Genomic DNA, 25400 nt, shown 5'->3' with positions numbered 1-25400 from the left:
CTTAAGGAGCGTTGCGTCATCTTGCCGCAATTGCTCTTGCTCAAGCTCATCATAAGCGAGCACTCGGGGTGACCCGTATGTGAGTTCCGTGGGGAGAACTTCTTCTGCCTCGTAAACGAGGGAGAAAGGTGTCTGGCCGGTGGCTCGATTTGGTGTCGTTCTGATTGACCAAAGAACTGCCGGCAATTCATCAATCCAGCGGCTTCCGCACTTGTGTAGCCTGTCAAAAGTCCTTGTCCGAAGGCCTCGCAATACTTCAACATTTTCCCTCTCAGCCTGGCCGTTGCTTCGTGGGTGTGCAACAGAAGCAAAACAGACCTTGCTGCCGAGGTCTTGAATGTATTGCATGAAGGTACGGCTTGTGAACTACGTGCCGTTGTCGATGATGACCCTGTTTGGTACACCAAAACGGCAGACTAGCCCTTTGAAGAACTTGACGACTGATTGCGCTGTCACCTTTCTCACTGCTTCCACCTCTGGCCACTTTGTGAACTTGTCGATTGCAACGTACAAGTACTCAAAGCCCACGACAGCATGGGGGAAGGGGCCCAGTATGTCGAGCCCCCAGACCAAGAATGGCCAGGAAAGAGGGATTGTTTGGAGAGCTTGAGCTGGTTGATGAAGCTTCTTTGAATGGAACTGACACGCTTCACACTTGGTTACCAGTGCCGTTGCATCCTGGAGGGTAGTGGGCCAGAAGAAACCTTGCCGGAATGCCTTGCCGGCAAGGGCTCTCGACCCTATGTGGGAGCCACATATGCCTCCGTGTATCTCCGCCAACAGCTCCACTCCTTCCTCCCGGGGAATGCACTTCAATTTCACACCGTTTGGTCTTTTCCTGTACAGAACGTCGTCGACGAACTGATACATGGCAGACCGACGGGCTACTTTCTCCACTTCTTCCTGCTCCTCAGGGAGTTCCCCAGTTTGGAGAAATCGAACGGTATGTTGTGCCCATGCCGGAGCCTGAGGCTCGACAGCAAGGATCAAAGGCATCTCTTCCGCCACGGGGGCGACTGTCTCTATGGCCAGGGCTTGGCGCCCTGCCGGAGTCTGTCCCCCCATGGCAGGCTCAGTGTCCCTGGCAACATCTTTGCCGGCTCCTGGGAGCTCGGCGGGAAAGTACTTGTCGGGGCCTCATTTCCTCCGCTTGTTCTGCTCTGTCGATGGTTCGACGGATGGTTGAGTTAATCAAAGCACGAAGGTACCTGGTTCCACAGGAAGTTTGAGGGCTGCGCGTTTCAACAAGTAGTCGGCGATGCCGTTCTCCACTCGGGGAACATGCTCCGCTTGTATACCGTCAAAACGCTCCTCCAGCTTCCTCACTTCATCTACGTAGGCCTCCATCAACGGGCTCTGGTACTTGTTAACTTGCTTGACGACAAGCTGTGAATCCCCCTGACGATGAGCTTCCTGATTCCGAGGTCTGCCGCGATCCTGAGACCGGCAAGCAACCCCTCGTATTCGGTAGTGTTGTTTGTTGACATCTCCCTAGGAAAGTGCATCTGAATTACATACTTGAGGTGCTCTCCGGTGGGTGCGACGAGCAGCACACCAGCACCGACGCCTTACAGCGAGAAAGCCCCGTCAAAGTACATAACCCAGTCGCGACTTGTTTCCTTGTCGGGGAGAGTGGTCTCCTGGATCTCTTCGTTGGGCGTTGAGGTCCATTCTGCAATGAATTCTGCCAAGACTCTACTCTGGATTGTCGAAGTGCTTTCAAACTTCAAACTAAAGCTCGGCAGTTCCAAGGCCCATTCCACGATTCTCCCGGTCGCGTCTGGGTTATGCAATATCTGTTGCAACGGGAAGCGGGTGACGACGGTGCTCTCGTGTGCTTGGAAGTAATGACGAAGCTTCCTCGAGGCCATAAGGCGGCCGAAGAGCAATTTCTGCACACTGGAGTACCTTGATCTAGCCCCCTGCAAGAGGGAGCTGACAAAGTAGACCGGGTGCTGCATCATCTTCTTCTTTTGCACTACTTCATTTGGTTGTGTCGCTTCTGCTCCGGTGGCGTCAGATTCTCCTGTCTCGCCACTGGTCAGCCCTGCCATTGCTATCACTCCTGCATTGACCTCCCTCTGCGCCACTAGCGCAGCACTGACCACTTGATTTGTTGCCGCTAGATACAGCAGCAACGACTCTTGTGTTTTAGGCGCGACTAGTATTGGCGTAGAGGGGAGGTATTTCTTCAAATCCTGCAGTGCTGCTTCGGCCTCTGGGGTCCATTCCATTGGGACCGCCTTTTTCAAGATTTTGAAAAAGGGGAGGGCGCGCTCAGCAGACTTGGAGATGAATCTGCTCATGGCGGCAACACAGCTAGCAAGCCAACGCACATCCTTGATCCGCCTAGGCGCCTCGATCTGCTCAATGGCCTTAATCTTGTATGGATTCGCCTCGATCCCATGCTGTGACACAAAGAACCCGAGAAGTTTGCCAGACGGAACGCCGAAGACACACTTCTCAGGGTTCAGCTTGAGGTTGATCTTGCGCAAATTTGCAAACGTCTCTTCTAAATCTTGTATGAGTGTTGCCTTGTCCTTGATTTTGACCACTATGTCATCCATATAAGCTTCCATATTTCTATGTAGTTGAGGTTCAAAACCAATTTGGACTGCTCTTGCAAATGTCGAACCAGCGTTCTTCAACCCGAAAGGCATTCGCATAAAGCAATACGTACCACATGGGGTGATGAACGCGGTCTTCTCTTTGTCTTCTTTGTCATGAAGATCTGGTGGTATCCTGAGTAAGCGTCAAGGAATGACAGAAGGTCACACCCGACAGTGGAGTCCACAATCTGGTCAATGCACGGCAAAGGGAAAGGATCTTTTGGGCAAGCCTTATCGATGCCTGTGTAATCAATACACAGCCTCCATTTCCCATTTGCCTTGCGCACCACTACCGGATTGGCCAACCACGTTGGCTGGAGCACTCCTCTGACCAAGCCCGCCGCTTCCAACTTCCTGATATCCTCTGTGATGAACTCTTGCCGCTCCAAAGCTTGCTTCCTGACCTTCTGCTTGACGGGTCGCGCATGAGGGCAGACAGCAAGATGGTGCTCAATCACCTCCATGGGTACACCGGGGATGTCGGATGCTTGCCATGCAAACACATTGACATTCGCCCGTAGGAAGGTGATGAGCGCGCTTTCTATTTGCTGTCAAGGGTGGAGCTTATGGTGAAAGCCCCTCCCGTGCCATCCTCCTTGATGGACACCTTCTTGGTCTCTGGCGGCGCAGCCCTGGATTTCTTGCTCTTGCCGGTGGAGCTCTCTGGCACGTCCTCGACGGGAGCACAGCACTCCGAAGAGGTGCGCTTGTCGGAGTGGGTGCGAGAGGTCTTGCCGGTCTTCTTCCCTCCTGGGGCTTCGGCGGCAGGAGCACGTGCTTGGCGGCAGTCGCTCCAACTGCTTCCCGGTAGAGTTGGTCGGCGCAGATCAGCGCGTCTTTCTTGTCAGAGGCGATGGTGATGATGGTCATCGGCCCAGGCATCTTCAGCGTGTTGTAGGCATAATGTGAGGCCGCCATAAACTTGGCTAGTGCTGGGCGGCCGAGGATCCCGTTGTAGGGCAAGGGGATCTCGGCGACATAAAAAACAATCCTCTCTGTCCTATAGTTCAGCTCGCCTCCAAATGTCACGAGTAGCGTGACCTTACCCTTCGGCTGGCTTCTTCCCGGGTTTACTCCTTGAAACGTGCCCGTCTCTTCGAGGTCTCCATCAGGAATCTGCAGCCTTTTGATCACAACGGGCGAGATCAAGTTCAGACCGGCCTTGCCGTCAATTAGCATTTTTGTCACCTTGAGGTTGTGTATTGTTGGTGAAACCAACAACGGCAAACACCCGACCGCAGTTGTGCGATCAGGGTGGTCCTCGGTGTCAAAAATGATAGGCGTGCTGGACCACTTCAGTGGCCTTTGAGCATCGAACAATGGTTCCACTGTAGGGATGGCAACGGGGCCCCATACCCGCCAAACCCGTGGGGATTTCATCTATTAGGGGGTGGGGATGGGCGAAAAACATCCCCATGGGGATATTTACCAAACTATTTTATTCCCCATAGGGTACAACGGGGATGGGACGATATCCTATTCCCCAGACCCAATACTCATCAGGGACTCGGTTAGTAACTGTGATACTGCGGTCAACCTTAAAATATTCACAAACAAACTTGCGAAAACAAAAAAAGCTCTGAAAAAACCTTAAACCTATCTCACATCCTCACCTCAGCTGCCACCATGACCAAGAAGTCAATACGACCTAGATAGGCATTAGCAGGACAAGGACAACACCATGTATGTATGTTGATTATAGGGTGTCATATTATGTATATGAGTATTTGTTTATGGGGATGGGGACCCTAATGGGGCCCCGCTCCCAAGTGGGGCATGGGTATGGGGAAATTTCATCCCCAGTCATGTAAACGGGGATGGGGATGGGATGATAGGGAATAGATGGGGATAGGGATGTTGTAGGTATCCCCATAGGGGATTGTCCCCATTGCCATCCCTATTCCACTGCTGTGATCTCACGCGCCCACTGCTTGAGCTGGCGGTGAGAGGTGTGCAGCGAGGCGCTACCGTCGACGCACATGGCCTCTGCAGCTTTCTGGAACTCATGCTCGCCGGACTCATCGTCCTCGTCATGATCATCATCTTCTTGCTTCTTGTCGCGGCCTCGGGCGGGCCTTTCTTGTTGATTATCTTTGCCGCGGAGGCCGGCTTGGCCGCCACGCTTCTTGCTGGATCCCTCAGCACCATCCTGGCTTTCTCCTTATCTCGCCTCTCATATTCGGCTCTCTGCTTCTCTGTGAGCTGCTCGACTTGCCGGCAATTCTGGAGGTCGTGGCCCTTGGTGCGTGGATCTTGCAGTACTGCTTGTCGGAGCCTCCTGGATTGTCGACAGCCGCCAAGGCCCGACAAGCAGCGCATCCGGCAACCTCCTTGCCGAGGTCATCTGCTTTGGTCTTCTTGGCAGCGCCGGCGTCGTCGGATCCCTCGACGGCAAGCACGACCTTGCCCTTGCGCTTTCTGTTGCGACGTCGGCCCTTCTTTGCCGGGGCGGCAGCGTCTTTGTCTGAGGAATCGGTTTCCACACCGGCATCTTCTCCGGGGCACTTCCTTCCCTCTTCATCCCGAGCACACCTATCGGCTAGAACGTAGAGTTCTGCCACATCCTTCACCTTGTTCATTGCCAGCTCTTCACGCATCTTGCGGTTGTGCACATTCTGATGGAATGCGCTGATGATAGCGGCGGGATGAACGTCTGGGATGTTGTACTGCACCCGGTTGAACCTCTGCATGTACTTGCGCATGTTCTCGCCTTCTTTCTAGGGAATGATATGCAAGTCGCTTGCCTGGCCAAGAGCTTGGTGGCCTCCCGTAAAGGCGCCAACAAACTCATGGCACAAATCCGACCAAGAAGAAATAGAATCCACTGGCAAGTGCATCAACCATGACATGATGTTGGGTTTAAGCGCCAACGGGAAGTAATTGGCAAGCACCTTGTCGTCGCGAGCTCCAGCAGCTTGCATCGTGATGGTGTAGATGCTAAGGAACTCCGACGGGTGAGTCTTGCCGTTGTACTTCTCGCCGACGTCAGGCTTGAACGTGCCGTGAGTGGGCCACTGGAACTGCCGCAACTCACGGGTAAAGGCTGGGCAACCCACCTCGTAAGGCAGGCCTTCGGAGCCCCCCGGAGCTGGGTGGTCCATAGTGGGCCCTGCTCGCCTATCGGACTGATGGCGCGCTTCGCGCCGCCACTCGATAGTGATTCGAGCGTCTTCATGGGCTCGCTCCCGAAGAACTTGGCGTTGATCACGGTGGGTCCGTGGGTCGGACGACGCTATGGAAATGTTATCACAAGCGTCGTCCCGACGGACCGGCACCCGCAGTAACTGGCGTGGAGGAGGAGAATGCACCGTGGCCGCAGCGCCTCCGGTCCTTCCACCACTGGCGTGCGGTGGCTCGACAGAGCGTCGGCCTGAGGGCCCCGTTGGCCGTGGCTCGTCTGTGTTGGCGATGCCGACGAGGCTCCGGATCGTGGCTCTCCACTCGTAGAGCTTTTCCGCAGCAGGAGGGAAGTCGAGGAGCAACTGCGCGTGCTAAGGCCTCTGCTGGCGAGGGTGGTGGCGAAAGCTACGTGGACCGTGACGCGCTCCGACTTCTAACCACGTTAGAAGGAGCCCTATCACGGCCTTGCGGCTGCGCGCCATTTTCGTCGGCGCCTCGGCGTGCAGGCTGGTCTTCTACGTCCCGTGAATGATGCATATGACTCTTCCCGCGGCGGCGCCCGGGGTTACTGGTGCGGTAACGCTGCTCGTCGCGCTCAACCTGAGAGGAGCGTGCTGCGGGCGCCGGCGTAGGTGTCTTGGAGGTCGCCATGCCACCTGTAGGTGGCACGGCGCCGCCCTTGGAGGGCCCCGCGCTGCCTGCGGGGGGGCACGACTCCGTCTTTGTACTTGGTGGCGTGCGGCTCGTTGTCTCGTGCATGAACGATGCCGCTCGCCAAGCTTTGGGTGCCAGAGCGATGTGGGTGTTCGCGGGCCGCGCCTCGGCTTCCATCCGCGACCACCCCTTCGCCCGCCCGCCCTGGCACGGGCCGTTCGGTTTCGGATGAACCGATCGCCGTGATCGCCTTCTTCTTGGGAGCCATGGCGATGAAGGACTGCTAAACTAACTGCTAGACCGGATTTTCAAAACTGCGCCCCCCACCTGGCGCGCCAGAGATGTCGGGGGAAACGACACCTATGGGATCACTGGGATCCCTTTTGCTATGGTTGGGCGCGAGGTTGTGCGAAGAGCGGGTCTAGAAGCCAGCACGAGGATCGTTTACCCAGGTTCGGGCCGCGAGGATGCGTAATACCCTAGTCCTGCTTTGGTGTATATTTGAGTGTTCTTGAGTTCTTGAACTACCTACAGTGCGAGTGTCGTCCAAAAGATCTGAATCCTTCTTCAGTACGCTTCGGGCCTCCTTTTATAGTCAAAAGGGGCTGCACAGTGGCACACAGGAGGTGGAAAGGTACACAGTGTACAAGCTGATCGCCTGTCATTACAGGACAAAGTGCATTAAATGTGCTACTTAGGTGTCCACTTGCTTTATCGGGGGCGGTAACGAGGCCCGTCCCGTCCGTCGCCGCTCCGCCTTGCTCCCACGCGTCCAGGCCAACGAGGCATGTAGCGCCATGTAGGCTGGCTGGCTGCTGAGTTGGCATGGTGGTAGGGTCTTCACGAAGATCTGTATGCCACCACGCAGGTGTTTGGCTAGATGGATTAGTACCCACGTACTGCCATGTGAGTACTTGCTTCAGTTGGTGGGTTGGCCGCTAAGCTGGGGCGGCAAGGTCTTGCCGCGGTCTCGCGTATATCCCTGGCAAGGGTCTTGCCGGGGCCTTGTGAGCGCCCTCGGCAAGAGTCTTGCCGGGGCCTTGCGAGTGTCTTCGGCAAGGAGCCTTGCCGGGGCCTCGTGGGCATCCTCGGCAACGAGACTTGCGATTGTCTTGACTTCTCGTCCTCATCTAGGATTTGTAGGCTCTCTGTCTTCACAAAGATCTGCATGCCACCATGCAGGCACTTCCCGAGCCTTGGTTCCAATGTTGTCGATGGTGTCGGAACTCTCAGGCTCAAGGGTGGCTACGATGTTGGCGCTGGGCGAGCTGCCCCGGCAAGGCTCTTGCCGGGGCTGTGTAGGCCGCCCCGGCAAGGGTCTTGCCGGGAGGAAGCCTGTCTGATTGCTCCGTCTTCTCTGCCCTTGGTTGGAGCGCTGCTCTGGTAGCCTTGCACTTCTGCTTCCCTCCTCTGCCCTGCTAAGTGTGGTCGCGGGTGCGGCTCTAACTGCCCGTGCACAGGTGAAGGGGCACAAAAGAGAGCCCCTACTTTTGTGCACCATTAGGGGCAATATAACGTGACGTTCTTTTGCACAAAGGTATTGAGCATACAAACAAAAAGCGCATGGCAACCTCTGCTTCCCTCTGCGAAGGGCCTATCTTTTACTTTTATGTATTTACTTTTATGCAAGAGTCAAAGTTTTTCTCTCTATTCCTTTTTTATTTTTTTCTCCTTTGGCAAGCATCATGTGGTGAGGAAAGATCTAGGCACATATGTCTAGTTGAATATGGGTAGCATGAGTTATTATTGTTGACATCACCCCTGAGGAGAATATGTTGGGAGGTGAAACTATAAGCCCCTATCTTTCTATGTGTCCGGTTGAAACGTTTTGCTCATGTGTACGCGGTGAGTGTTAGTAATCATAGAAGACTATATGATGGTTGAGTATGTGGAGCTCTTACTTAGACTCTGTTGAATAAGTTGAATTGCAATTGCTTGGTGACTGAGAACATAGGTTGTTGAGTTTCAAGAGAATTCATTGTTTGAACCTTAACATGTGAATTGGTTGCTACTTTAACATGAGAAATTTTATGAGAACGAATTGTTGTTATGATGCTAGGAAAAGTGATTGAAATTATCATTGATCAAAATTATGCACTTTGCTAGCATTCACACTTCATAAATTATTTCTTTTATCATTTACCTACTCGAGGACGAGTAGGAATTAAGCTTGGGGATGTTGATACGTCTCCAACGTATCTATAATTTATGAAGTATTCATGCTATTTTTTTATCATTCTTGGATGTTTTTACAATCATTTTATAGCAACTTTATATCATTTTTTGGGACTAACCTATTGAACCAGTGCCCAGTGCCAGTTGTTGTTTTTGCTTGTTTTTTACATCGTAGGAAATCAATATCAAACAGAGTCCCAACACCGCAAAACTTTTTGTGGATTTTTATGGACTAGAAGACCACCAATGGGCCAAAGCAGCACCTGGGGGGTGCCCCGAGGGGGGCACAACCCACCAGGGTGCGCCTGGGGGCCCAGGCGCGCCCAGGTGGGTTGTGCCCACCCTCGGTGGCCTCCCGCACCCCCTCTTTACCTTATAAATTCACAAATATTCCAAAAACCCTCGGGGTTAACCTAGATCAGAAGTTCCGCTGCCACAGGCCTCTGTAGCCACCGAAAACCAATCTAGACCACGTTCCGGCACCCTGTCGGTTGGGGGAATCATCACCGATAGCCATCTTCATCATCCCGGTGGCCACCATGATGAGGAGGGAGTAGTCCACCCTCGGGGCTGAGGGTTTGTACCAGTAGCTATGTGTTTAATCTCTCTCTCTCTCTCTCTCTCTCTCTCTTGTTCTTGAGATGTCATGATCTTGATGTATCGCGGGCTTTGTTAATATAGTCGGATCATATGGTGTTTTCCCCTCTCTATCTTGTTGTGATGAATTGAGTTTTCCCTTTGAAATTTCGTTTTATCGGATTGAATACTTTTATGGATTTGAGAGCACTTGATATATGTCTTGCATATGAATACTCGTGGTGACAATGGGGTATCATATTGATTCACTTGATATGTGTTTTGGCACTCAACTCGCGGATTCCCGAGGTGACATTGGGGTAATCTATGCATAGGGGTTGATGCACGTTCTCGTCTTTTGTTTCTCCGATAGAAATCTTGGGGCACTCTTTGAGGTTCTTTGTGTTGGATTGAGTATTATGAATTTGAATTTGCTTTGGTGTTATTTTAGTACAAACTCTTAATAGATCGATCGAAAAGAATAACTTAACGTTATTTTAGTACGAACTCTTAATAGATCGATCGGAAAGAATAACTTGGTGTTATTTTAGTACGAACTCTTGGATAGATCGATCGGAAAGAATAGCTACGAACAATTTCTTCTTATGTTCTCTGCTAGATAGGAACTTTCGAGTGATTCTTCATCGCACGTTGAGGGATGGTTCTATGATCCAATTATATTAGCATTGTTGGGAGATTGCACTAGTGAAATTACGGACCCTAGGCCTCATTTTCAAGCATTGCAATACCGTTTGTGCTCCATTTTATCAATTGCACCTTGCTATTTTTTTATTGTTCTTACTACAAAAACCAATATCTACTATCCATATTACACTTGTATCACCATCTCTTCGCCGAACTAGTGCACCTATACAATTTACCATTGTATTTGGTTTGTTGGGGACACGAGATACTTTTTATTATTTGGTTGCAGGGTTGTTTGAGAGAGACTATCTTCATCCTACGCCTCCCACTAATTGATAAACTTGAGGTAAAATTGCTACTGTCCTACAAAACTCTGCGCTTGGAGTCCCAACACGTGTCTACAAGAATAAAGTTGCGTAGTAGACATCAAAATACAACATACATCTCATCAAATTATCGAACGAATACCAAATTCACATGATTACTTATAACAAGACTTCTCCCATGTCCTCAGGAACAAACACAACTACTCGGAAAGCATATTCATGTTCATAATCAGAGGGGTAATAAATATCATTAAGGATATGAACATATGATCTTCCACCGAATAAACCAACTAGCATCAACTAAAAGGAGTAATCAACACTACTAGCAACCCACAGGTAACAATTTGAGGTTTTGAGACAAAGATCGGATACAAGAGATGAACTAGGGGTTGAGAGGAGATGGTGATGGTGAAGATGTTGATGGAGATTGACCCCCTCTCGATGAGAGGATCGTTGGTGATGACGATGGCTTCGATTTCCCCCTCCGGGAGGGAAGTTTCCCCGGCAGAACAGCTCCGCCGGAGCCCTAGATTGATTCTGCCCAGGTTCTGCTTCGAGACGGCGGTACTTTGTCCCGAAAGCTTCCTTTTGATTTTCTCCAGGTCAAAAGACATCATATAGTAGAAGTTGGGCACCGGAGGCCTGCCAGGGGGCCCACAAGCCCTAGCGGCGCGCCGAGGGTGGTAGGGCGCGCCCCCAGGCTTGTGGCCACCTGGTGGGTCCCCTCTGGTATTTTCTTTGCCCAATATTTTTTATATATTCCAAAATAATTCTCCATAAATTTTTAGTACTTTTGGAGTTGTGCAGAATAGGTCTCTCAAATTTGCCCCCTTTCCAGTCCAGAATTCCAGCTGCCGGCATTCTCTCTCTTCATGTAAACCTTGTAAAATAAGAGAGAAAAGGCATGAGTATTGTAACATAATGTGTAATAACAACCCATAATGCAATAAATATCAATATAAAGCATGATGCAAATTGGATGTATCAGTCCCGAGGGCTCCACAAGCCCTCAGGGTGCGCCCTAGGGGGGCGTCCCTGGCTTGTGGGCCCCTCGACACTCCTCCAACCCTAATCTTTGGCCTATAAATTCCCAAATATTTCCAAACCAACAGAAGCATCCACCAAAAATACTTTTCCGCCACCGCAAGCCTCTGCTTCCGCAAGATCCCATCTTGGGGCCTTTTCCGGCATCCCGTCGGAGGGGGATTCGATCACGGAGGGCATCTACATCAACTCTATTGCCCTACTGATGAAGCGTGAGTAGTTTACCATAGACCTACGGGTCCATAGCTAGTAGCTATATGGCTTCTTCTTCTCTCTCTTTGATCCTCAATACCATGTTCTCCTCGATGTTCTTGGAGATCTATCCGATGTAATCTTCTTTTGCGGTGTGTTTGTCGAGATCTGATGAATTGTGGATTTATGATAAGATTATCTATGAATGTTATTTGAATCTTCTCTGAATTCTTATATGCATGATTTGATACCTTTGTATTTCTCTTCGATCGGTTTGGTTTGGCCAACTAGATTAGTTTTTCTTGCAATGGAGAGGTGCTTAGTTTTGGGTTCAATCTTGCGGTGTCCTCACCCAGTGACAAAGTAGGGGTAGCGAGGCACGTATTTGTATTGGTTCCATCAAGGGTAAAAAGATGGGGTTTTCATCATATTGCTTGAGTTTATCCCTCTACATCATGTCATCCTACTTAAGGCGTTACTCTGTTCTTATGAACTAAATACTCTAGATGCATGCTGGATAGTGGTCGATGTGTGGAGTAATAGTAGTAGATGCAGAATCATTTCGGTCTAGTTGACATAGACGTGATGCCTATATTCATAATCATTGCCTTGGATATCGTCATAACTTTGCGCTTTTCTATCAATTGCTCGACAGTAATTTGTTCACCCACCGTATTATTTTCCTTCAAGAGAGAAGCCTCTAGTGAAACCTATGGGCCCCAGGTCCATTTTCCATCGTATATTTTCAGTTTTATAAACCAAAAAACCCAAAAATACCTTGCTACAATTTATTTACTTTTATTTTGTTTTACGTTTTAGTAAGCTTTTATATCTATCTCTATCAGATCTCATCCTTGCAAGTGACCGTGAAGGGATTAACAACCCCTTTATCGCGTTGGGTGCAAGTGTTTGATTGTTTGTGCAGGTGCGGAGACTTGCGTGTATCTCCTACTGGATTGATACCTTGGTTCTTAACTGAGGGAAATATTTATCTCTACTTTGCTGCATCACCCTTTCCTCTTTAAGAAAAACAACAATGCAAGCTCAAGAAGTAGCACCAGCCTTGAGGTCCGACGCATAGTGGTGGCACACGACGATATCCACTTTAGTAAAACTGTATGTAAGCAGATTTTACACTAACTTCAACATAAGCAGAAATGGACAACACAATACAATGATTTAAGGTAAGCAAATTTTACAAAAAAAAAACTTAAAATCATGCCTACCATTAACTACGTGCTCTAGGTCCATCTATAGTCCATTCAATTACGGCATGCTCGTTTCTTCTAAATGTGAACACATATATGTATCTTTGAGCACCTGATATGTTTATATCTTGGAGTCTTGGCTAACACATCTAATCCTAAGTAGGAATCCATGTCACCTTTAAAATTAGGAAAAATAAAATCAGAAAACACCAAGCTTTCTACGACACTTTTCACTTGAGGCATCAAATGTTCATGCAAAATATAAGATCATAATTGAAAGGCTCAACATATTTCCAATGGGACCCCACCTTCTATCTATTTTCTAGGATTCTTTTGGTACACAACATAAGCCTTTGATTGAAATCTTTGACAACATTATATATCTTAGAAACTACCCCCACCTTGTGGCCTGCACAAAAAAAGCAACAATGCATTTTCCCCTTCAGAAACAACACTTTTTGTAAGAAAACAAATAACAGTGGAAATAAATCATAACAGATTGACATTCTTTGTGTTCTTGACCCGGCAGTAAGATAAAAACATATGATTGACCTGGCAAAATACTAAAGTCGCACAACATAAACTAACTAGCAGTATAACTATTACAAAGTGAGAAGCAAAAATGACATTACTAGAAGCAAAAGGAGAAGCAATAAGCCTAATGAAATAACAACGATATTATTTTTCCAATAAGTAATAGGAAGCATATACTTTTTCTTTTTGCATCAGCTTCTCTCCCCACTCAGCTTCTAGATATGTGACACTCTTGATAACTGAAGTTCAGTTAGTATAACCTGCAAATCAATAGAAAAAAAATCCAAGTTGAATCAATTGAAGCATAAAGAGAGCACATTAGAGAGGAAAACACAATTTAAGAACCCAGAATGAGCTGTGGGTGTTCAACCTACTCTATTGGAACAGATTAAAAAAAGGTAGATCTGCTATACCTGGGGCGTGCAGAGGCAGCAGAAGTTGAGCTCCTCCTGGTGCGTGGTTCATGCTGGATATCCTTGTCCACCACTGGCAGGTGCTCGTACAGAATAGGGCGCCCAAGAAGCAAGCGAGGAAGAAGACCACCGAGTCGGATGGTAGTGAGCTCGCCCACCAAACCCCAGGTCAGGGACTGCGGCAGCCCGGTGTGATGGAACCGCTAAAACACATAGGCCACCGCAACGGCTCGAGAGGAGGGTCGACGGGGGATGGAGTGGCGGCCTGAGGTCGACTGCCGGGGAGTAGAAGATGCCGCGACGGCGGCTGTAGGGAGCGCTGCCAGGCAGGGGAGCGGGGACGAAGGCTGCGAACAACACGAGATGAGAAGGTAGAGACGTGGGATCTGGCGGTCATGGTGCAGATTGGAGGGATACACCGGCAGAGACATGAAGGTGGAGAACTTGGCTGCTCCTCCTCGCCGGGATCCATCGACAGAGGTGATGGGGTGGGGAAGGGGGAGCTTAGGAAGATGGAGCGGTGGTGGCGCGAGGGGAAGGAGGAAGGAGAGTGGCGACGCAAGGGAAGGGGAGAAGAGAGTGCAGTTGACGGCCCGTCGAGGGCCGCGTGAATGATAGCTAGGATTGTGACCCAATCGAGCACCCCCTCATCTTTACGCCGAGAGAATGCCAATACTGCCCTTGGCGGGCCGCCAAATTCACAGGCGGTGGCACAACCTCTCCAACAGAAACACAATCACCAGAAGATCTGTGATCCGGAGCCGCTGACGGGCGTGGCCCACACCGCCTGGGCCCCGCGTGTCAATGTGATATGTGAAGGCAGAGAGAGTGTATAAGTGCAGTCTACTATTCATTGTAGCAGTGTTGATAGCGACCCGACGGCCAGGATCGTTTCAGCTGAAGATCCGACGGTCACAATTCTTTTGGACACCTAATCCAACGGTCCAGATCCAGAGGCCCCGAGATTGCTCCATTTCTTCCCAGACTCTAACAATGGGATTATCTTTGCTAAGTTCGAGGGAACCACAAGGAACTGTTCGAGGGGTCCGCGGGGAGGAGATAGGAACGCGCATCACCAACTCTATGTCCATTGTCATGACTGCGCATCTAGTGGTAAAAAGCTGATCCCGTGAATTGTGATATAGATCTACAACATGTTCCATGTTCACATGATAGATTTTGTTTTTGTTTTGCGCCATCTTAGCGAGCCGCTTGCCCCAGCAGTTTGGTGATGTGAATGAGGTGCATACGTACACCAAATTGCGGCATGACATGCCACGTGTACCTAACGGTCGAGATCCAGGTGATAGAGCACCAAATAGGATAAAAACTGACAAACCTTTTACTAAATGAGTGTAAAAACTAAAAATGACACGATTCACGCTAGGTGGGGTAATTCAAAGGAAACTATTAAATGGGGTAGTCTGTGCCAAAAATGTTAAAATAGAGCGTAAAAACAGAATTTCACTCTTTAAAAAAAATTATGCATTGTAGTGTATATAATTTACTTTTTATGTTTCAGAGTCTGTCGTGCTTTAAATCTTTTTCGTCCTTCACCATTGTCTAAATTAATGGAAATGATAAGTACGTGACATCAGGTACGAACACATGATAAATCGAACATTTTCAATGGCAATTCTGGTGATGCAAGGATAACAATTTAGTTGACACACACGGTAATTTTCTGTTAAAAAATAAACTGAAGCATAAAATTGTCATGTCTACGAACTAAAGTTGTCATCCTCGTTTCACTAAACTTATCATCAAAAATGCTATTTTGTCATGTGCTTGTACGTGACGTTCGGGCCTTATCACATTCGTGAATTAATTGTACCAAGCTAAGCTTGTGCCCAAAATCCATTTATTCGCATCAATCAAACGATCCAAAAGTATATACTCCTGCATCACGGTGCGATCGAACGGCTGTGTTGGATATTCGAATTATAGAGTACGAAAATAAATAACGAGCAGTGGCTTAAGCCTTACAGGCACTTTATTGGCATCACTGATGCAATTGCAGTCGGAGAACACTTTGCCTGAGGGCCGGGTGACCCCGATACTGGTCGGTCAGTTAAACTCCTCGGACTTCAGCAGCTTTGACACAGCCGAGCGCTCTGACCATGCTCTGCAGGTTCTCGCACGACAACCCGCCGGGCGCCACGGCCTCCTCCGCCTTGGCCTTCCACTCAGCCGCGCTCCCCCTCATCTCCTCTGCCTTCATCGCATGCCTGATGTGGCTGGCCACCTGCTCCCTCCTCACCTCCTCGTCAACCCGGAGGCCCACGCCCCACACATCGCAGGCGTACTTGCAGTTGGTGTACTGGTCCGCGAACCCCGGCCAGCACACCATCGGCACGCCGGCCGCCACGCTCTCGCGGGTGGAGTTCCACCCGTTGTGCGTCAGGAAGCACCCCACGGGCCGGGTGCCCAAGAACCCGATCCTGCGGGCACCAGGTGGTCAGGCAGCACCGCCCTGCCGTCGCGGCGATGAACTCCGCCGGCAGAGAGCTACGCCAGCGCCGGCGCCGGGGACGAGGTTGTCCCTGATGGACCAGAGGAACGGGTGGCCGCTGGCCACGAGGCCCCACGCGAACTCGGCGACCTGGTCGGTGGAGAGGACCGTAAGGCTGCCGAAGTTGGCGTACACGACGGAGCCCGGCTGCTGCGTGTCCAGCCACGCGAGGCACTCGGTGTCCTGCTTCCACAGGCTCAGGCCGCTGGCGGAGGCATCGTCGTCGCCCCTTAGCTGGTGGTTGAGGAGGGAGCCTAGGGGACCGACGGTGTAGATGCGCGGGTACTCGGCGCGGAGGGCGGCGAGGACGTCGGCTTCTAGGGCGTCGAAGGTGTTGATGATGAGCGCGCCGGCCTTGGTGCAGCCGTTGGCCTCCACGATGTTGAAATGGAGGCCGAAGTCGTCCGGGTCGGTGGTGCGGACGAAACTGGAGATGTCTCCGAGGCTGATCGGCGGCATGCCCGGGATCCAGTCGATGAGCGTCCTACTCAGGTGTCCGTTCGTGTAGCAGGTCTCGTGTGCAAACGTATGTAATGATCATGAAATGGATAAATCAAGACTAGGAGAACGGCTTGACTGTTGCTAATTAAGCTGCTCGAATTTTTTATAAATTCAGGCGATGTTTGAAGCCAAAGAATTGTAAGAATCACAGTTCTCAGAAACCATGGTTTTAAGAGTTGTAGTAACTAGCTAACTGCAACGCAAAACACCATGGTTCATGAATACTACAACATTTTCTAGTTCGTATTTTGAAAAAAAAACTGTGGTTACTTGGTTCCGGTATACAACAAAGTGCTTATATTAGTTTCAAATAATGCTAAGTAATTAGCTGTGAGGCGTAACTCTACCGCCTAACCCATAAATAACATCGTAAATGTCCGTTTTTATGTCCAGACGTGATCCGCGCACATGATGCAGAATGGGAAACATCCAACACTATTCACGAATTAATCATAATTTGTCTAGTTAAGAAGAGAGAAGAAGGGAACCATGCATGCGGTTGCTTTTGGTTCAGCCAGGTCAAGTCGCGACCTGGATCCAACGCAATGGCCCCGCCACTTTGAAGGGATCCATCGCGCCATCTCGACACCTCACCACATATCCGGGAACTGTCAACCCCGCTTTGTGTGTGAGCCTTGCCGCGGCCAAGGCACTTGCCGGCGGCGACGACAATAAGAAAGAGCGCCGGTCAGGTGACGTCGGGCCGAAACGGGAAGGTAATTGTTTGAAGTTAAGTATATACATTAGAACACAATCTGAATATTCAACCGAGATCCCTAAGATTATGGTTGGTTCAGATCCTTTCTAGTCCTTCTTACTCTGTTTATAAGATTTCTCTGAAGTCAAATTTCATGATATTTGGCCATATTTATTTGAAAATTTCATCAACATCTACAATACTAAAGTTACATTATATGAAAATTAAATTCATAACACATTCAATAATATTTTTTTTCGTATTCCGAATGTTGGTACTTTTTTTCTAGAAAGTTAGTCAAACTTTACGAAGTTTGACTTCAGACAAATGTTATATGCATAGTAAAAAGGATAGACTACTGAATGACCATTGCCGCCGCCAGAATGAGTCGTTGATGTGTCGCTGTCGCTGCTTCCATATCGGAGCCGGCCTGGCCTTGTTGGTGACAGCCGAGAAGTCTTCCTCTACGTGCTTCTCATGACCAGCGCCCCGGAACCACAGTTCTCGTCGTTGAATAATTGAATCAATCTGAAGATCTGACACCAAATCTCATAGTTGCATATGCATCGTGGAAAACCCTAACCTCGTTGCCCCGAGGAGCTGGTAGAAATCTATACCGGAGCTCCGTCTAACCCGTCCCGACGGGCGAACTTCAGGCGAATTGGTGCTCGGAAGACTGACTTGAGGAAGAAGCGCCATCATTTTTCGATGTGCCGCCCGTGCGACACTAAAACCCTACCTAGCTATCTACTAGCCAGCGTTGAGGTACTAGAATTCCTTCCCGTCACCGGAGTGGGAAGCGGAGGGGAGGCGAATTCATAGGCTCGCCGACGGATATCGAGGGGAGGAAGAATTTCCCCAGTCGCCTTGCAAGAGGGGAATGAAAAGCAACTTGGCTAATGTCGTTCTCTTTTTTGGTGGTGTCCAGATCGCTTTGGTAGTTTGTCTTCATAGAAATTTAGAAATTTATATTTTATTTTCAACACACTATACCTGTTTAGATTTTATTTGAAAACTTTTGGATGTACTCTTTATATTTTCACTAAGAAGTACTCAGTCCGTCCAAAATTACTTGTCGCTCAAATGTACGTATCTAGCACTAAAATAGTTCTTTTCAAAATATAAGTTGTGTTGGACTTTTCAAGGTCTTTGATGCACTATTTCAACCACTAATGTATACCAAAATACATGGATTAAACATGTATTAATAGTATCATTATATTTGTCTTGCAAAACAATTTTATCTCATACGTCTTTATAATAATTTTGTAGGCATGCAATAAGTAAAAGATCATAGTCAAAGTTATGCGATGAATACCAGAAAAGTAAACGCGCGCCTTATATTTTGGAAAGAAGGGAGTACTCCCTCCATCCTTTTTACTCTGCGGATTAGATTTTGGTCAAGCCAAACTTTGTAATGTTTGACCAATTTTTTAAAAAAGTATCAGCACCTACAATACCAAATATATAAACCATGAAATTACATTTCATAATGAATCTAGCAATGTTAATTTGGTATTGTGAGTGATGATACTTTTTTCTTTTAAGTTTGGTAGAGATACCTTGACTTCGAATAAAATTTATATGTAGACTGAAAAGAACCGGAGGGAGTACTGCTCCGTCCGGATTTATTGTGCCCGTTTGTATTTTGGGCTAGACTTTGACTGTCTATAGACTACTAAAATATAAAGTATATGCTATAAAAAATTATACTGCTGGATTTGTATTTGAAAGGGATTTCTGATAATATAATTTTTATGACATACAGTTTACATTTTATTAGTTAAATTTTTAGGTCAAAAGTTAGTCAGAAATAAAAGGGGTCCTGATAAATCTCCGGAGGGAGTACCATTCGGGACGTAGTACTGGATAAAGAGATCAGCGGATCTCGGGGCCCATATGTAGTTACCGGTAAAGTATACGCTAGATCAAAACACAACAGCAAGTTAAGCGCTTAATTAAGCTGATCTTGCCATACTTTGACTTTTATAGTTTTTTTGTGTGTGACTTTTATAGCTTGTGAGAGAATCTCTCTTACACATGCATATGCCCCTTGAGCGAGATGATTGATTATATTTTAATGGGACCTTCAAGGTCTTGATGAGTCAGAACGACCCTTCCAGTGTGCATTGATCAGAACGACAAAATGTTAGTATTTTTTTTGCGCACCCCTATAAGGATAGACACTTAACCACGGGTTGTTGGTTCACTGGTTCGTAAAATGTCAATTTAAAAAATAACAAAATAACATTGATAAAAGCATGCAAAATGCCTATAAGATAATAATTTAGATAAATCATATGACAGATTAATTTCTCTTCATATCTCCCTCTCTTTCTCTCCGCCTCCGCCTCCCCTCCATCGCTTCCCCTCCCGATCCAGATCCCTCCGCCTCCCCTCCCGATCCAGATCTCTGTCTTTCTCTCCACCTCCCTCTGCCTTCCCTCCCGCCGTCGCCGGATCCCGGCTGACCGAAGCCCGTGCGGGGGGATGATGGCGGCGGCGGGGCGTCCCTCCGTTGCGGCTTGGAGGCGTATGTGTGGCCATGGCGCCGGTCACGCAGCTATGTGACCTCCTCTACCTTTGGTTGTCTTCATCGTCGGTCCAAAGGGATCTGGTCGGTGGGTATTGCCTCGCGGTGGCTTCCCGGCGGCGGATCAAGTGGAGGAGGAGATGGTGGCCTAGCTACTGAAGTGGGTGAGGATGCCACCATCGTTGGCGGCCTCCGTGGGGGTCGTTTTCCTCTTGGAGGCGATGATGGGGATGTGCCTCACTCCACTGTTTTCGGGGGAAATCTCAGATCTGGAAGAGGCTATTATTGACGGCGACGGACGTGGGCGTCGTAGCCCTCCTTCGCATTGAGGGGCGTCCTGGATCGGATGATGGCGACGTCGTCGTCGTCACCCCCATGGGGACATCATCTTTGGGGACATTTATCGGCTGGACGAACATGTGGACGGCTTGGTGGTTGGGCGTCGGTAGGTGGTGGAGCGACGCTTCATCCTACACATAGATGGCGACGGATCTCGGCAGTGTGGCGCAGTGGAGACTCGTCGTCTGATGTGTGGCGATGGACTCGTGCAGGAGGACGATGTTGTCTGGCGTCGCGGTGGCGTCAATGGCAGAGAGGCCTGGCGAGGTCGATCCTCAGTATCTGATGTGAGGATGGATCGATGGATGAAGGAGGTGACGGCCCTTGCAGCGTGCGCATGTGGTGCCCACTAAAAGTGCGCCGGACCGGTGTGTAACCCAGTCGAGACATTATGGCTTGAATGGGGCATCCGGCATTAAATGTTAGGTATTGGTGCGATGTCTGTTTGGTATTAGACTCAGACATTCGGCAGCCCTTAATCACGGGGATAGAAATAGTGACATGTGTTGTCAAGATGATGACTTCAGGCTTACTGATATATTATCTTGTAAGGGCTTTGCAAATAATTAATAAAATGGCTGCATGCATCGTCCAAATGTAGAGGTGGAGGTACATCCTTTTTTTTTAAAAATAGCTTAGCTATGGCCATCCTCATGTAGAAGCCATTTTGAAGTATTCTTTGGACTGCGGGACTTTCATAAGAAATTTGGAGGTTCCCCACTAGCACCTGTTTTGATCATAGATTTGACGACCGAGTTGTGGCGACTCAATAGTGAGGAGTTTGGCCGAAAATGCTTAATGGAGGACGATCTTCATAGAGCTCTTTATTTTTGAAGATTCCCCTCTATAAACTTTTATAATACATTCTAGATACGGCAGGAGTAAGAAAACTATACACGTTCTAGTGATTGAGTATAGCATATGATTCGATTAACGACAACGCGTTTTTGTGAAATATACTAACATGGTTAATAATTTGGTTCTGGTATTACCTTTGAGTGGCACATAGCCTCTTTCCTTTAGCTCCCGGAGCCGCATGTGGCCCATCAGCGATGCGGCGCTACCACCCCAGAGCACCATGCTCGGCACACCCAGCTCCGCGCCACGTCCAGCGCGAAGCTCATCAGCGCCGTTGGCACCACGCACGTCACCGGTGGCACGCCCGCCCTGCCATTGACACGCAGGATGAGCTCCCTCAGCGGCCCCGCGCACCTGTGGCTCGTGGCGGCAGACAGGCCGAGGTCGTAGTCCCCGGCGTCCCGGTCAGCCTCCACAAGCCCGTCCGGGATCGTCTCGAGCTGGAACCCCTCGCTGCCACGCACGGCAGCGGCGCCCTCCGCCGTCTCCATGACGCGGTGGTTGTGCTCGGTGTTGACAAAGGTGATGTAGACGCCGTGGCGGTGCAGCAGCTTGGCCAGCTGCAGTGCCGGGTTGATGTTACCGGAGCCCGGGAACGGCACAACGACGGCGTGCGGCCTCGCCATTAGTTCGTTCGTCCGGCCGTGTGCGCGCGCGTACCACGCGTGTATGGAGCTGTGCCAATGTATGTATGCTAACTGGTTTGCTCTGTAAGTACTCCACTAGCACAAGCTGCGGAGTTAATTAATAACCAGCTTAGCTGTAGATGCCCTACTTAGATCGGACTTTATGTGTGTAGACTCGATCGGATCGAGGTCTAACTAGCTCGTAAGTAGGTGGTTAACGTTAGTAGTCTTCTGACGTTAAAAAAAAAAACGTTAGTAGTCTTCCTTTTGTTCTCTTTCGCAAAAAAAAGTCTTCCTTTTCTTTTGTCGATGGTGAAATTGGCTACTTCTTGGTGTTGGTCGATCGATCCAAGTCAAGAATCGGTCTCCTTCCTCGCCGCACCATAGCCTCACGTTGGCCATTGGATATTGTTTCTATACCCTTCCTTACCATGCACGAGAAGAAAAAGGCACAGAGCCCTCGTCTTGCTCTGTCGCGTCGCGCAGCCTCTCCAGCCAGTAGCCCAATGCCAACGATGAGGGCATCTCCAACGCTGAACCAAATTTGCTCGGCATCCATTCACAGATACGAGGATTAGTCTGTGGATAGACGTGGAAGACGGTGTGCATACATTTTAATCACCATTTAAATTAACCGGACGAAATACATGTAAACACGGCAGATTTTCATATAAACCAGACGAAATTCATTACATTTCAAACATTTTACATTACATATAGAATAAAAACAAAAAGCCCGACCCTGAACCTATCCTACGGCGGCGGTCATCATCCACTTACTCTGTATTGCGCATCGGCGATCACATCCTTCATCTGTTGTCTCCATGAACGGCGGCGGGGTTCAAGACCCATGAAGTGGAGGTGTGGATTCCAATGAGGAAGAGTAAAACATGAGAGACAGACCGAACCACTTGGGACACCATGCCCTGCCGCCTCCCATGACCTACTCATCCTCGGAGGAGTCCATGACCTGTGCGTCGCCGGCACCGATGGACATGAGGTCGATAATGGACGTGGACGATCCGTCGCTGTCCACCTGCCACGTGCAGCCACGAAAGTTGGCCGGCGGCGTTAGTCCTAGACCGCTTGCGCCGCCAGCGCGTGTGTGGCCGCGTCCGCGTCCGCCTATGCCGGCACTGCGTTGCGACTGGGTAGGGCCTCGTATAGCGCACACTGCTTCCCAGCGAAGTTTGGATTCGTTGCGGCCATGGCGGCCACGGCCGCCTCACCGTAAATTTGGTCGTCCGCCAGCCGGTGCTGCTCGAGGAGGAACATGTTGTACCTCTGTTCCTCCTGTGCCTGTCGGTACGCAGACATAAGAGCCGACACACGCTCCTCCTCCTTCGCCATGGCGGTAGTGCACCTACGCCCGCTCCATGCATGGTCAGGCCGACATGCACCGGCACACGGTCCGACGTCGTGTCATTGTCGGAGACCTTGGGCGAGCTCGCCGTCAAGCCCTGCTCAATTCTCCTGGCGCGGCGGTGTTGGGAAACATAATAGAAAACAAAAAATTTGTGCCTACGCACACCCAAGATCAATATGAAGATGCATAACGGGATGGGATCATGATCATTGTGGTCACCTAGTTGCAGCGCAAGAAGAACGTGTCAGTGTAGAACATACTTGGAGTCCCTCAAACCGTCGATGAACGATCCCGCGAACCGCCCACAAACAGTCCATCGAACCGAAGACCGAAAGCACGGTCTCTCTACTTGGTTGCAAGCGTGCAGGATTCACGATCCGGCAACGGTTCGCCGTCCAGAGCTAATCATCGCCGGAGAATTAGAGGGAGTAGATTAGAACCACACTGAGCTTCTAATTATGAGTATTATAGAAACTAGACCAAGCTCTAATTAGTCAACTAGGACCAATTAGAACTAGGGCTAGATGAACTAGAGGAGGCTCCAAAACTTGTGTGTAGAAAAGGTCCAACACCTCTAGTATACATAGGTTAGGAGGAGAGGGAGGGGCGCCACACAAGGGGGGAAAGAGTTCCCTGATAACCCACAATTATAGGGGATCAATCGTAGTCCTTTCAATAAGTAAGAGTGTTGAACCCAACGAAGAGCAGAAGGAAATGACAAGCGGTTCAGCAAGGTATTTTCTGCAAGAACTGAAATTATCGGTAACGAGTAGTTTAATAGCTAGATAATTTGTAATGGGCAATAAGTAGAAATGCTAACAAAAGTGCAGCAAGGTATCCCAATCATTTTTGTAACAAAGGACAAATCGGAACAGTCTCTTATAATAAGCAAAGCGTTTTTGAGGCCACACGGGAATTTCATCTAGTCACTTTCATCATGTTTGTTTGATTCACGTTCGATAATTTGATATGTGGGTGGACCGGTGTTTGGGTGTTGTTCTTACTTGAAAAAGCCTCCCACTTATGATTACCCCCTCTCGCAAGCATTCACAACTACAAAAGAAGAATTAAGATAAGTCTAACCATAGCATGAAACATATGGATCCAAATCAGCCCCTTACGGAATAGCGCATAAACTAAGGTTTAAGCTTATGTCACTCTAGCAACCCATCATCTAATTACTACTCCACAATGCATTCCCTTAGGCCCAAAGATGATGAAATGTCCTATAGTCGACGTTCACATAACACTACTAGGGGAAACAACAACATACATATCATCAAAATATCGGACCAATACCAAATTCACATGATTACTTATGACAAGACTTCTCCCATGTCCTCAAGAAAAAAAGTAACTACTCACAAACCATATTCATGTTCAAGATCATAGGGGTATTGAATAGCATAATGGATATGAACATATAATCTTCCACCAACTAAACCAACTAGCATCAACTACAAGATGTAATCAATACTACCAGCAACCCGCATGTACCAATCTGAGGTTTTGATACAAAAATTGAATACAAGAGATGAACTAGGGTTTGAGATGAGATGGTGCTGGTCAAGATGTTGATAAATATTGATCCTCCCATGAGAGGGTTTTTGGTGATGACAATGGCTTCGATTTCCCCCTCCTGGAGGGAAGTGTCCTCGGCGGAATCGCTCCGTCGGAGAGCAAAAGTGCTCCTGCCCAAGTTCCGCCTCAAGACGGTGGCGATCTGTCCCGAATGTCTTCTCGTTATTTTTTCTAGGGAAATGGGCTTATATATACCAGAAGATGAACACCGGAGGCTGCCAGGGACCCCACGAGCCACCAGGGTGCGCCAAGGGGGGTGGGCGCACCCTGGTGCCTCATGGGCACCTAGGTGGCCCCCTATGGTATTTCTTTCTTCCTGTATTTTTTATTTATTCCAAAATAATTCTCCGTGAAATTTCAACTCATTTGGAGATGTCCAGAATAGGTATCTCTGACATAGCTTTTTCAGCTCCAGAATTCTAACTGCCGGCAATCTCCCTCTTCATGTAAATCTTGCAAATTAAGAGAGAAAATGCATTAGAATTGCTCCAGAAAGTGTTATATTGATTTAAAACATTATAAATAACAGTACAAAAACATGATGCAAAATGGACGTATCAACTCCCCAAGCTTAGACCTCGTTTTTCCTCAAGCGAAAGCTGATATCGATAATCATGACCACATGTTTAGAGAGAGATGTGTCGATAAAAACAAAATATGGACATGGAAGCATCATGATCATTATTATAGCAGCAATATATTATCATCATAAAACGTCTCATGAGCAGGTAACAATTCATCACAACATCAAAGTATAAGACATAAACTTTCTTGAAACTAACAAACTATGTTCTCAGTCAACAATGCAATTGCAATTCATCATATTTTCAGGAAGGGTCTCATGTTGGAGCTTTGTAGCAAGTCCACATACTCAACTATCATTTAGTCTTC

General features: G+C 48.8%; 1 pseudogene; it reads right to left on the bottom strand.

Annotated features, from left to right (window-relative positions):
* Positions 1-15223: 15223 nt before the first annotated feature.
* LOC123169520 (7-deoxyloganetin glucosyltransferase-like) lies at positions 15224-21562 on the bottom strand (annotated as a pseudogene).
* Positions 21563-25400: the final 3838 nt, after the last annotated feature.

This window comes from Triticum aestivum, chromosome 7D (genome assembly GCF_018294505.1).
Source record: "Triticum aestivum cultivar Chinese Spring chromosome 7D, IWGSC CS RefSeq v2.1, whole genome shotgun sequence".
NCBI lineage: Eukaryota > Viridiplantae > Streptophyta > Magnoliopsida > Poales > Poaceae > Triticum > Triticum aestivum.
Note: the sequence above shows the minus strand (reverse complement) of the source record. Positions and strands in the feature narration are given on the sequence as shown.